Source organism: Balaenoptera borealis (assembly GCF_965194805.1).
Source record: "Balaenoptera borealis genome assembly, chromosome: 18".
NCBI lineage: Eukaryota > Metazoa > Chordata > Mammalia > Artiodactyla > Balaenopteridae > Balaenoptera > Balaenoptera borealis.
The window spans coordinates 24637136-24651180 of record NC_138877.1 but is presented as its reverse complement, the minus strand read 5'-3'; the positions used below and the strand labels follow the sequence as shown (position 1 = coordinate 24651180).

Sequence of the window (14045 nt, the reverse complement as noted above, 5' to 3'; positions counted from 1 at the left end):
GCGCGGAGTCTCAATTCGGAGACGTTCCGGGGCAGCCGCAACACCAGAAGCACATATTCTCGTCCTGGCTACAGGCTCCAGCGCAGGGTCTGGCGCAGGCTCCGGCTCCCGCTCGTGCTGCAGCTCCAGCTCCAGCTCCTGCTCAGCCCAAAGAGCCTCCACCAGCCTGTGCTTTAGGAAATTCAGCCCCTCCTTACGCTTCAGCCTGCGAGGTGAGTACCTCCTCCCTGACAGCCATGACTGCCTGTTGTGGAAATGGTCTATACGTTGATTTTTGAATGTTTAATCAAACTTGCTTTTTTTTTTTCTTTCTTAAACCCAAATCGGTCATGATGTGTTATCCTTCTTTGTGTGTTATTAGATTTGGTTTGCTAAAATTTTGCGTAAAACGTTTGAATATATGTAAATGTGAGAGACGGACCTCTAATTTTCCTTTATTTAATATCCTTGGCAAGTTTTGTGCTTTCCTCATTGAATGAGCTGGGAAATAGTCCCTCTTTTAATACTCTACAGAATTTGTCAGTCTGATGTAATTTATTCCTTAAATATGTTGACTTAAAAAAGTGCACAATGGGAGAATTGTGAGTTAAGTTTTATTTGGGGCAAAATGAGGACTGTAGCTTGGGAGACAGCCTATCAGATAGTTCTGAGGACCTGCTCCAAAGAGGTAAGGGGAGAAGTCAGTATATATGTGATTTTAGGGGATACAGTGCAATCAAGCACACGTTTTGGCAGAAGGCTGCTGCTAGTGGCGAGATGCAGATGTCTCCGTAATGATTTTAGTGCTTTTCTAGGTATGAGAAGATGCAAGAAATAGGGCTCATAGAATAAGTTCACCATAAAAACAACTTTTCCATATGGGATTTTTCTTCCCAGTTTACAATCTTCTTATCACAAACTTACACAAGGTATTTCTCTCAGAAGTCCCATTCAGTAGACTTCTTATATCTCATTGGCCAGAACTATGTTGACTCTTAGATACAGGAGTGTTCAGGGAATTGATCATTTTCACCTGGGCCCACTGCTGCCACAAACAAGACTGGGGTTCTGTTAGATCACAGCAAAAAGCAATTAAGAAGATCTTAGTTATTTTGCTTTTGTATTTTTAAAGATTCCTCATAAAAGCAATATCATATGATATTTGTCTCGTCTTGTCTGACTTACTTCACTCAGTATGATAATCTCCACGTCCATCCATTGTTGCTGCAAATGGCATTATTTCATTCTTTTTAATGTTTGAGTAATATTCCATTGTATATATGTACCACATCTTCTTTATCCATTCATCTGCTGATGGATATTTACATTGCTTCCATTTCTTGGCTGTTGTAAACAGTGCTGCAATGAGCATTGGGGTGCATGTATCCTTTTGAACCATGGTTTTCTTTGGGTATATGCCCAGTAGTGGGATTGCTGGGTCATATGGTAATTCTATTTTTAGTTTTTTAAGGAACCTCTGTACTGTTCTCCATAGTGGCTGTATCAATTTACATTCCCACCAACAGTGTAGGAGGGTTCCCTTTTCTCCACACCCGCTCCAGCATTTATTGTTTGTAGATTTTTTGATGATGGACACTCTGACTGGTGTGAGGTGATATCTCATTGAATTTTTTTTTCAACTTTTTATTTTATATTGGAGTATAGGTGATTAACAATGTTGTGCTAGTTTCAGGTGTACAGCAAAGTGATTCAGTTATACATATACATGTATCTATTGTTTTTCAAATTCTTTTCCCATTTAGGTTGTTACATAATATTGAGCAGAGTTCCCTATGCTATACAGTAGGTCCTTGTTGGTTATCCATTTTAAATATAGCACTGTGTACATGTCAATCCCAAACTCCTTAACTATTCCTCCCCCCGACCCTTCCCCCGGTAACCTAAGTTCGTTCTCTAAATCTGTGAGTCTGTTTCTGTTTTGTAAATGAGTTCATTTATATCATTTTTTAGATTCTGCATATAGGCAATAGCATACAATACTTGTCTTTGTCTGACTTACTTCACTCAGTATGACAATTTCTAGGTCCATCCATGTTGCTGCAAGTGGCATTATTTCATTCTTTTTAATGGCTGAGTAATATTCCATTGCATATATGTACTATATCTTCTTTATCCATTCCTCTGTCGATAGACATTTAGGTTGCTTCCATGTCTTGGCTATTGTAAACAGTGCTGTAATGAACACTGGGGTGCATGTATCCTCTTGGACCATGTTTTTCTCCAGATATATGCCCAAGAGTGGGATTGCAGGATCATATGGTAGGTTTATTTTTAGTTTTTTAAGGAACCGCCATACTGCTCTACAAAGTGGCTATACCAATTTACATTCCCACCAACAGTGTAGGAGGTTTCCTTTTATCTCACACCCTCCCTGGCATTTACTGTTTGTGGATTTTTTGATGATAGCCATACTGGCTGGTGTGAAGTGATATCTCATTGTAGTTTTGATTTGCATTTCTCTAATAATTAGCAATGTTGAGCATCTTTTCATGTGCCGCTTGACCATCTGTATGCCTTCTTTGGAGAAATGTCTATTTAAGTCCTCTGCCCATTTTTTTTATTGAGTTGTTTGTGTTATTTTGATATTGGCCTGCATGAGCTGTTTGTAGATTTTGGAGATTAATCCCTTGTCGGTCCCATAGTTTGCAAATATTTTTGCCCATTCTGTGAGTTGTTTTTTTGTTTTGTTTATGGTTTCCTTTGTTGTGCAAAAGCTTTTGAGTTTAATTAGGTCCCATTTGTTTATTTTTGTTTTTATTTCCATTACTCTAGGAGATGGATCCCAAAAGATATTTCTGCAATTTATGTCAAAGAGTGTTCTACCTATGGTTTCCTCTAAGAGTTTGATAGTATCAGATCTTACATTCAGATCTTTAATCCATTTTGCGTTTATTTTTGTGTATGGTGTTAGAGAATGTTCTAATTTCATTCTTTTACATGTAGCTGTCCCGTTTTCCCAGCTCCATTTATTGAAGAGAGTGTCTTTTCTCCATTGTGTAGTCTTGCTTCCTTTGTCATAGATTAATTGACCATTGGTGTGTGGGTTTATTTCTGGGCTTTCTATCCTGTTCCATTGATCTATATTTCTGTTTTTGTGCCAGTACCATACTGTCTTGATGACTGTAGCTTTGTAGTATAGTCAGAAGTCAGGGAGCCTGATTCCTCCAGCTCCGTTTTTCTTTCTCGAGATTGTTTTGGCTATTTGGGATCTTTTGTGTCTCCATACAAATTTTAAGATTTTTTGTTCTAGTTCTGTGAAAAATGCCATTGGTAATTTGATAGGGATTACATTGAATCAGTAGATTGCCTTGGGTAGTATAGTCATTTTGACTGTATTGATTCTTCCAGTCCAAGAACACAGTATATCTTTCCATCTGTTTGTGTCATCTTTGATTTCTTTCATTAGCATCTTATAGTTTTCAGAGTACAGGTCTTTTGCCTCCTTAGGTAGGTTTATTCCAAGATATTTTATTCTTTTTGATGTGATGGTAAGTGGGATTGTTTCTTTAATTTCTCTTTAAATCTTTCATTGTTAGTGTATAGATATGCAACAGATTTCTGTGTATTAATTTTGTATTCTGAAACTTTACCAAATTCATTGATGAGCTGTAGTAGTTTTCTGGTAGCATTTTTAGGATTTTTTATGTATAGTATGATGTCATCTGCAAGCAGTGACAATTTTACTACTTCTTTTCCAATTTGGATTACTTTTATTTCTTTTTCTTCTCTGATTGCTGTGGCTAGGACTTCCAAAACTATTTTGAATAGAAGTGGTGAAAGTGGACATCCTTGTCTTGTTCCTGATCTTAGAGGAAATGCTTTCAGCTTTTCACCATTGAGTATGATGTTAGCTGTGGGTTTGTCATATATTATGTGGAGGTATGTTCCCTCTGTGCCCACTTTCTGGAGAGTTTTTGTCATAAATGGGTGTTGAATTTTGTCAAAGGCTTTTTCTGCATGTATTGAGATGATCATATGGTTTTTATTCTTCAATTTGTTGATGTGGTGTATCACACTAATTGATTTGTGGAGATTGAAAAATCACCCTTCAATACCAGCATGTAGGTCTGGCCCAGGCTTTAATGAGGTCACTTCTTTATTTCCTGGGTCCTGGTGCACACGAGACCTTCTGTGCACCCTCTAAGAGTGGAGTTTTCGTTTCCCCCAGTCCTGTGGAATTCCTGCGATCAAACCCCACTGGCCTCAAAGCCAGATTCTTTGGGGGCTCCTCCTCCTGTTGCCAGACCCCCAGGCTAGGGAGCCTGACATGGGACTCAGAACTTTCACTTCTGTGGGAGAACTTCTGTGATATAGTTATTTTCCAGTTTGTGGGTCACCCACCCAGTGGGTATGGGATTTGATTTTATCACAATCACTCTCCTCCTACTGTCTTGTTGTGGCGCCTTCTTTGACTTTGGACGTAGGATATCTTTTTTGGTAGGTTCCAGCGTTTTTTGGTCCATGATTGTTCAGGAGTTAGTTGTGATTTTGGTGTTTTTGTAAGAAGAGGTGAGCTCATGTCCTTCTACACTGCTATCTTGTTCCCTCCTCTCCTGTATGGGATGTTTTGTTTTGCATTCTTGAATTAATCTTTAACTGACTTCTTATATCTGCTGTCTTATTCCATTTAGGCTGCTATAACAAAAATACCATAGACTGGGTATTTTATTTTATTTTTTTAAGTGTAAATTCCTGCAGACTTTTTTTTTTTAATGAGTTTCTTGTGACTTTTTTTTTTTTTTTTTACTTTTATTTATTTATTTTTAGCTGCGTTGGGTCTTCATTGCTGTGTGTGGGCCCTCTCTAGTTTCGGTGAGCGGGGGCTACTCTTTGTTGCGATGCGCAGGCCTCTCATTGTGGAGGCTTCTCATTGCAGTGGCTTCTCTTGTTTCCAAGCACGGGCTCTAGGCATGCGGGCTTCAGTAGTTGTGGTGCATGGGCTTAGTTGCTCTGCGGCATGTGGGATCTTCCCAGACCAGAGCTCGAACCTGTGTCCCCTGCATTGGCAGGCGGACTCTTAACCACTGCACCACCAGGGAAATGGTGCACAGAAGGTCTCGTGTGCACCAGCCTTCCATGTGATTCTAATAGAGTATGCAGGAAGCTTTTCCCCTTTTAAGACCGCCTTTAATCTTTAGAGTATACTTTGGCCAAGGCAGAGGAGGGGACATAGTCTAGAGCCCAACAAATTTCTCAGTAGCCCAACTTTCTTATCAGCTTATTTCCATTTTACAGCCATAGAAGGTTTAAGGGAGTTCTACTACACGTTCATCACCAATTGAGGACTAAGGTCCAGAACACTCTAAATCAGTATCTTTTAACAAAATGAGCACTTAAGGAAAGTATTTATCAGATTAGGAGTAAGAGTTAATCCAATAGTTTCTCTCCCATGCATTTCTCAACATGCACTTCTAAGTAGTATTCTTCCATGCACAACAGTAGCAGGATGGGCAAGAATGAAACTCAAGAGTATTGAATAGGCTAGTCTATTATATCCCACAGAAACTTCAAGGAATCACCCCCACCAACCTACCCAAGATGAAATAATAGGCCATCTTCAACCCTAGATTATTATTATTATAGATTATTTGGACAAATCATAATTAATGCACACTTCTCCAACAGATTTATTTCTTTAAAGGAATGGATTTTGAAGAGAAAAAACATGGGGCAGAGTGGTATGGAATAGAAAATAAATACAAATATAAGCTGTTTTGCTAATTGCTTTATAACCACAACAAACTAGTACAGAGAATGCCCTGTACAAAACAACACTATAAAGATCGAGGTGTTCCCTTAGGCAAGGCTGAAGATTTCAGTCTGTGGTATTTGGAATTTAGGCTGCAGTTCTTGTGATGGATCACAGGGTATGTGGCACAGTCCATGCTTTTAACCAGATTTGAACAGGAGAATGGCCCTTGGCCCAGGTAGAAGTAGATGAAGTCTTTGGTTTCATGTGTCACATAACTACCGAAGTTCCTCCCCACGATGCAGTGCCAGGTGGGTTTGTACTTCTTGTCAAACTCCTTCTTGATATGGGCCGCAATGTGCTTCTCTATATTATATTTCTCCAGTGCCTGAGTAGCACACTCCAGCAAGTCCTGTTGCATCTCCTCTGACATATTGGCATTTTTGATCACAGCCTTTTGGTCACACATGGTTACCAAGAAGCAGGGGCTGGCTGACTGCAATGGTCTTCTGGGGGAGGGGCTGGCGAGGCTCAGACCCGTTGGGAGCAGCCAGATGGGGTATTTTAAACAACAAATATTTATTTCTCACTGTTCTGGAGGCTGGAAAGTCCAAGATCAAGATGCCAGCAGGCGTGGTGACTGGTGAGAACTCACTTCTGGTTCATAAAGTCTTCTTCTGAAAAATATTTATCTGAAGGCCTGTTCTGCCAGTTTTTCTCAGAGCACAGAGTGCCTCATTCCTGATCTCTACCCTAAACTCCTTTCAGAGTGTGTTGAAGGTCAGTGGCCAGAGACATCATCCTTGTAGAGGCAGATGGCAAGTGACAATTTTTAATTGGCAAATATTTGATGGAAGGGACTGGTGAATTCTTCTGGATTTAAGATTCTCATTGAGGGAAGGCTTTAGATTATGGGCTTATTCCTGTAATAGAAATAGAACTATTTGGAGTTTATTTTTAGATTTGGTAAGTTGAGCTTTCCTTAGGGTACATTTCATCTAAATTTTTAAATTAATTGGCTTAAAGTTGCTCATAATAAGCTCTTATGATTTTTTCATTATAGGACCTGTAATGATGTCACCTTTTCCTTTTTTTTTTTTATATTTTTTCATTTTTTTAAACTTCATTTTGTTTATTTTTTATACAGCAGGTTCTTATTAGTTATCCATTTTATACATATTAGTGTATGTATGTCAATCCCAATCTCCCAATTCATCCCACCACCAACCCCCCCCCCCCAACCCCGCTTTCCCCCCTTGGTGTCCATATGTTTGTTCTCTACATCTGTGTCTCTATTTCTGCCTTGCAGTCCAGTTCATCTGTACCATTTTTCAAGATTCCACATATATGTGTTAACATACAATATTTGTTTTTCTCTTTCTGACTTACTTCACTCTGTATGACAGTCTCTAGGTCCATCCACATCTCTACAAATGACCCAATTTCGTTCCTTTTTAAGGGCTGAGTAATATTCCATTGTATATATGTGCCACATCTTTATCCATTTGTCTGTCCATGGGCATTTAGGTTGCTTCCATGACCTGGCTATTGTAAATAGTACTGCAATGAACATTGGGGTGCATGTGTCTTTTTGAATTATGGTTTTCTCTGGGTATATGCCCAGTAGTGGGATTGCTGGGTCATATGGTAATTCTATTTTTAGTTTTTTAAGGAACCTCCATACTGTTCTCAATAGTGGCTGTATCAATTTACATTCCCACCAACACTGCAAGAGGGTTCCCATTTCTCCACATCCTTTCCAGCACTTATTGTTTGTAGATTTTCTGATGATGCCCATTCTAACCAGTGTGAGGTGATAACCTCATTGTAGTTTTGATTTGCATTTCTCTAATAATCAGTGATGTTGAGCATCTTTTCATGTGCCTCTTGGCCATCTGTATGTCTTCTTTGGAGAAATGTCTATTTAGGTCTTCTGCCCATTTTTTGATTGGGTTCCTTGTTTTTTTAATATTGAGCTGCATGAGCTGTTTTTACATTTTGGAGATTAATCCTTTGTCCATTGATTCGTTTGCAAATATTTTCTCCCATTCTGAGGGTCGTCTTTTTATCTTGTTTATAGATTCCTTTGCTGTGCAAAAGCTTTGAAGTTTCATTAGGTCCCATTTATTTATTTTTGTTTTTATTTCCATTACTCTAGGAGGTGGATCAAAAAAGATCTTGCTGTGATTTATGTCAAAGAGTGCTCTTCCTATGTTTTCCTCTAAGAGTTTTATAGCATCTGGTCTTACATCTAGGTCTTTAATCCATTTTGAGTTTATTTTTGTGTATGGTGTTAGGGAGTGTTCTAATTTCATTCTTTTCCATGTAGCTGTCCAGTTTTCCCAGCACCACTTATTGAAGAGACTGTCTTTTCTCCATTGTATATCCTTGCCTCCTTTGTCATAGATTAGTTGACCATAGGTGCGTGGGTTTATCTCTGGGCTTCGTATCCTGTTCCATTGATCTAAATTTCTGTTTTTGTGCCAGTACCATATTGTCTTGATTACTGTAGCTTTGTAGTATAGTCGGAAGTCAGGGGGCCTGATTCCTCCAGCTCCATTTTTTCCCTCAAGATTGCTTTGGCTATTTGGGATCTTTTGTGTCTCCACAAGACTTTTTGTTCTAGTTCTGTAAAAAATGCTGTTGGTAATTTGATAGGGATTGCGTTGAATCTGTAGATTGCTTTGAGTAGTATAGTCATTTTCACAATATTGATTCTTTCAATCCAAGAACATGGTATATCTCTCCATCTGTTTGTGTTATCTTTGATTTTTTTTCATCAGTGTCTTATAGTTTTCTGAGTACAGGTCTTTTACCTCCTTAGGTAGGTTTATTCCTAGGTATTTTATTCTTTTTGTTGCAATGGTGAATGGGATTGTTTCCTTAATTTCTCTTTCTGATCTTTTGTTGTTAGTGTATATGAATGCAAGAGATTTCTGTGCATTAATTTTGTATCCTGCAACTTTACCAAATTCATTGATTAGCTCTAGTAGTTTTCTGGTGGCATCTTTAGGATTCTCTATGTATAGTATCATGTCATCTGCAAACAGTGACAGTTTTACTTCTTCTTTTCCAATTTGTCTTCTTTTCATGGCTAGAACTTCCAAAACTATGTTGAATAATAGTGGTTGTCCATTTTATTGGCATAGATTTGCTTGTAGTAGTCTCTTATGACGCTTTGAATTTCTGTGGTGGTCTGTTGTAACTTCTCCTTTTTCACTTCAAATTTTATTGATTTGAGTCCTCTCCCTCTTTTTCTTGATGAGTCTGGTTAACGGATTATCAATTTTGTTTATATTTTCAAAGAACCAGCTTTTAGTTTTATTGATATTTGCTATTGTTTTCTTTGTTTGTATTTCATTTATTTCTGCTCTGATCTTTATGACTTCTTTCTTTATACTAACATTGGGGTTTGTTCTTCTTTCTCTGGTTCCTTTAGGTGTAAGGTTAGATTGTTTATTTGAGATTTTTATTGTTTCTTGAAGAGGGATCGTATTGCTATAAACTTCCCCCTTAGAACTGCTTTTGCTGCATCCCATAGGTTTTGGATTGTCGTGTTTTCATTGTCATTTGTCTCTAGGTATTTTTTGATTTCCTCTTTGATTTCTTCAGTGATCTCTTGGTTATTTAGTAACGTATTGTTTAGCCTCCATGTGTTTGTGTGTATTACGTTTTTTTCCCTGTAATTAATTTATAATCTCATAGCTTTGTGGCGGAAAAGATTCTTGATATGATTTCAATTTTGTTAAATTTACTGAGGCTTGATTTGTTACCCAAGATGTGATCTATCTTCGAGAATGTTCCATGTGCACTTGAGAAGAAAGTATAATCTGCTGTGTTTGGATAGAATGTCCTATAAATATGAATTAAATCTATCTGGTCTATTGTGTCATTTAAAGCTTGTGTTTCCTTATTAATTTTCTTTCTGGATGATCTGTCCATTGGTGTAAGTGAGGTGTTGAAGTCCCCTACTATTATTGTGTTACTGTCGATTTCCTCATTTATAGCTTTTAGCATTTGCTTTATGTATTGAGGTGCTCCTATGTTGGGTACATATATATTTATAATTGTTATATCTTCTTCTTGGATCGATCCCTTGATCATTATGTAGTGTCCTTCCTTGTCTCTTGTTACATTCTTTATTTTAAAGTCTATTTTATCTGATATGAGTATTGCTACTCCAGCTTTCTTTTGATTTCCATTTGCATGGAATATCTTTTTCCATCCCCTAACTTTCAGTCTGTATGTGTCCCTGGGTCTGAAGTGGGTATCTTGTAGACAGCATATATGTGGGTGTTGTTTTTGTATCCATTCAGCGAGCCTGTGTCTTTTGGTTGGAGCATTTAATCCATTCACATTTAAGGTAATTACTGATATGTATGTTCCTGTTACCATTTTCTTAGTTGTTTGGGGTTTGTTTTTGTAGGTCCTTTTCTTCTCTTGTGTTTCCCACTTAGAGAAGTTCCTTTAGCATTTGTTGCAGAGCTGTTCTGGTGGTGCTGAATTCTCTTAACTTTTGCTTGTCTGTAAAGCTTTTGATTTCTCCATCGAATGTGAATGAGATCCTTGCCGGGTAGATTAATCTTGGTTGTAGGTTCTTCCCTTTCATCACTTTAAATATAACGTGCCACTGCCTTTTGGCTTGTAGAGTTTCTGCTGAGAAATCAGCTTTTAACCTTTTGGGAGTTCCCTTATATGTTGTCTGTCGTTTTTCCCCTGTTGCTTTTTTAAAAATAATTAATTAATTAATTAATTAATTAATTAATTAATTTTTGGCTGCATTGGGTCTTCGTTGCTGCATGTGGGCTTTCTCTAGTTGTGGTGACCAGGTGATACTGTTCATTGTGGTTTGCACGCTTCTTATTGCGCTGGCTTCTCTTGTTGCAGAGGATAGACTCTAGGCATGCACGCTAAAATAGCTGTGGCCCGTGGGCTCAGTAGTTGTGGCGCACAGGCTTAGTTGCTCTGCTGCATGTGGGATCTTCCCAGACCAAGGCTCGAAACTGTGTCCCCTGCATTGGCAGGCAGTTTCTTAACCACTTCACCACCAGGGGAGCCCTCCCTTGTTGCTTTTAATAATTTTTCTTTGTCTTTAATTTTTGTCAATTTGATTACCATGTGTCTTGGCATGTTTCTCCTTGGGTTTATCCTGCCTGGGACTCTGTGCTTCCTGAACTTGGGTGGCTATTTCCTTCCCCAAGTTAGGGAAGTTTCTGACTATAATTTCTTCAAATATTTTCTTTGGTCTTTTCTCTCTCTCTTCTTCTGGGACCCTTATAATGCGAATGTATGTGTGTTAATGTTGTCCCAGAGGTCTCTTAGGCTGTCTTCATTTCTTTTCATTCTTTATTCTCTTCTGCAGCAGTGAATTTCACCATTCTGTCTTCCAGTTCACTTATTCGTTCTTCTGCCTCAGTTATTCTGCTATTGATTCCTTCTAGTGTATTTTTCATTTCAGTTATTGTACTGTTCATCTCTGTTTGTTTCTTCTTTAATTTTTCTAGGTCTTTGTTAAACATTTCTTGCATCTTCTTGATCTTTGCCTCCAACTTTTTTCCGAAGTCCTGGATCATCTTCACTATCATTATTCTGAATTCTTTTTCTGGAAGGTTGCCTATCTCCACTTCATTTAGTTGTTTTTCTGGGGTTTTATCTTGTTCCTTCATCTGGTACATGTCCTCTGCCTTTTCATTTTGTCTATTTTTCTGTGAAAGTGGTTTTCGTTCCACAGGCTGCGGGATTGTAGTTCTTCTTGCTTCTGCTGTCTGCCCTCTGGTGGATGAGACTCTCTAAGAGGCTTGTGCAAGCCTTGATGTCACGTTTTTCATTCCTAATTTTTGTTGTTTGTGTCCCCTCTTTGTCTGTCTCCATTCTTCTCTCTCTCACACACATATCATCTCTGGGCTCATCCTTTTCAGGCTGGTCAATTATAGGCTTGGGCCAAATCTAGCTTTGGATCTGTTTTTGTCAATAAAGTTTTATTGGGACACAGCCACACCTATTCATTTATTGTTTATGACTGCTTTCATACTGCAGTGCCAGATAACGAGTTGCACAGAGACCATAGGCTTGCCAAGACTAAAAAAATAATTTACTTAGCCCTTTCCAGAAAAAGTTTTCTTACTCCTGATCTATGCTTTTAGTCTCCTGAAAGAGCCAACTTTTGTCTTTGTTTCTCCTGTGTTTATAAGTTTATTTATTAAACATTATTATTATTATCAATAATTCATTTTCTTACATTTATTGTTTTCTTCCATCTTGTTCATTTGCTATTTTTTTAACTTCTTGAGATGGTTTCTCAGATAAATTGATTTTCAGTCTTTCTTCTTTACTACCTTATTTATGAAGCAGTAAATTTCCCTTTAAACAAGGCTTTAACTGCAACCCACAAACTTTGATATGTTTTTAGTACAATTCAAAATATATTCTAATTTCCAATGTAATTTCTTATTTGATCCTTGGATTATTTAAATTTGGACTTCCTAATTCCCTTTGAATTGGCAATTCCAATTCTGTTACCAGATCATAAGGAAATTATTAGAGATGCAGAAAATAGTTTTATATATAAGGGTATTCAGAACAACATTGAATAGAAAAAGTTGGGTAGAAACTAAGTATTCAATGAGAAGGACAATAATTAAATTATGGTACATCTGTAAGGTAGAATAATGTGTGGTGATTGAAAATCATATATTGAAAAGCATTTACTAATATGGGAAAATAAAAGATATAAATAAAGGAGAAAACAGAATATTGCACTTTTCACATAGCATTATTCCAACTTTTTAAAAAGGTTTATTTTCAGAGCTAAAATTATAGAAAGATATAAAATAATTTTTAATGTACTTAACTCTGAATGGTAAGATCAATTTTTTTTTTTTTTGGTAACAGATTTTTCCCAGTTTTATTGAGATATAATTGCCATGCAGCTCTGTGTATGTTTAAGGAGTACAGTATAATGACTTGACCTTCATGTATTGTGAAATGATTACCAAAGTAAGTTTAGTTAACATCCATCGTGTCATATAGACTCAAAAAAAAAAAAAAAAAGAAAATGTTGTTTTCCTTATGATGATAAATCTTAGGATCCACTCTCTTAACAACTTTCAAATATACCATACAGCAGTGTTAACAGTAGTCATCATGTTGTACATTACATCCCAAGGGATGTTTTTTATTTTATTTTTTTCTTTATATGTTTTTGTATTTTTGAAAGATTTTTATATTGAGTATGTAGTATTTTATAATGTAGAAAAAGGGTCCTAAAAAAGTAAGCCCATAACTCACCTTTAATCCAGTGGATTGTGTGAACTGTTCCTTTAACACAGTCTTTTTTTCAATTAAAGTGTAGTTGATTTACAATATTATATTAGTTATATTAGGTGTATAACATAGGGATTCAATAGTTTTATAGATTATACTCTATTTAAAGTTACAAAATATTGGCTATATTCCCTGTGCTGTATGATATATCCTTGTATCTTATTTTATACATAGTAGTTTGTACCTCTTAATCCCCTACCCTTATCTTGCCCCTCTCTCCTTCCCTCTCCCCACTGGTAACCACTAGTTTGTTCTCTGTATGTGAGTCTGTTTCTGTTTTGTTATATTCATTCATTTGTTTTATTTTTTAGATCCCACATATAGGTGATAACATACCATATTTGTCTTTCTCTGTTTGATTTATTTGACTAAGCATAATAAGGTCCATCCATGTAGTTGCAAAAGGCAAGATTTCATTCTTTCTTATAGCTGATAATACAAAATCTTTAGCAAGCTAGAGATTCTTTACATTTTAAAATATTTAGTTCCTATATTTCACACTAATAAATGAAGACAGAGACACTTGGAAAACCATATGGGAGGTTGCTGGTGAGGTGACACCGAGCATCTTCATCTTGTTCCAGGGAGCAGTCTGCTCCATGGCTCTAGTTGTCTTTTCTGTAGTTGAAAATGGTTTCATCCCTTGCAGCCTTGGTAGTCTTTAGTTTTATTGATTGAGTTAATACTTCTTTATCTACAAAAGTAGAATGGATTTTTAAAAAGTCCTTTTCATTATGACAGGAATGTATCCAAGTGGATTCTATTAATTAAATATTTTGTTTTAAAAGTATCTAAGTAGTATTAGGGGAATTCTCTTCTTGAAATTTCTAGCTAGCTTTTATAAGAACTGATTTTTTTCCTCTGTTCTTTATAGAGCAGGTCATTTGTGGAGGGATCTTATCTTCAAAGGAAGGCTGAAGAGGGGCAATTTGGTTGCTTGACTGATTACTGTACACAGCTTTTCTATATGGGATGTTTTATTTCACATTCTTGAATTAATCTTTTTTTATTTACTTTTATTTTTATTTTACCT

At 36.9% G+C, this 14045-nt stretch overlaps 1 pseudogene across 1 annotated transcript; it reads right to left on the bottom strand.

The window, feature by feature from the left end:
- Positions 1–692: 692 nt before the first annotated feature.
- On the bottom strand, positions 693–9319 carry LOC309615693 (dynein light chain 1, cytoplasmic pseudogene; annotated as a pseudogene). The gene has a single exon. The product of its transcript is annotated as a dynein light chain 1, cytoplasmic pseudogene (transcript).
- Positions 9320–14045: the final 4726 nt, after the last annotated feature.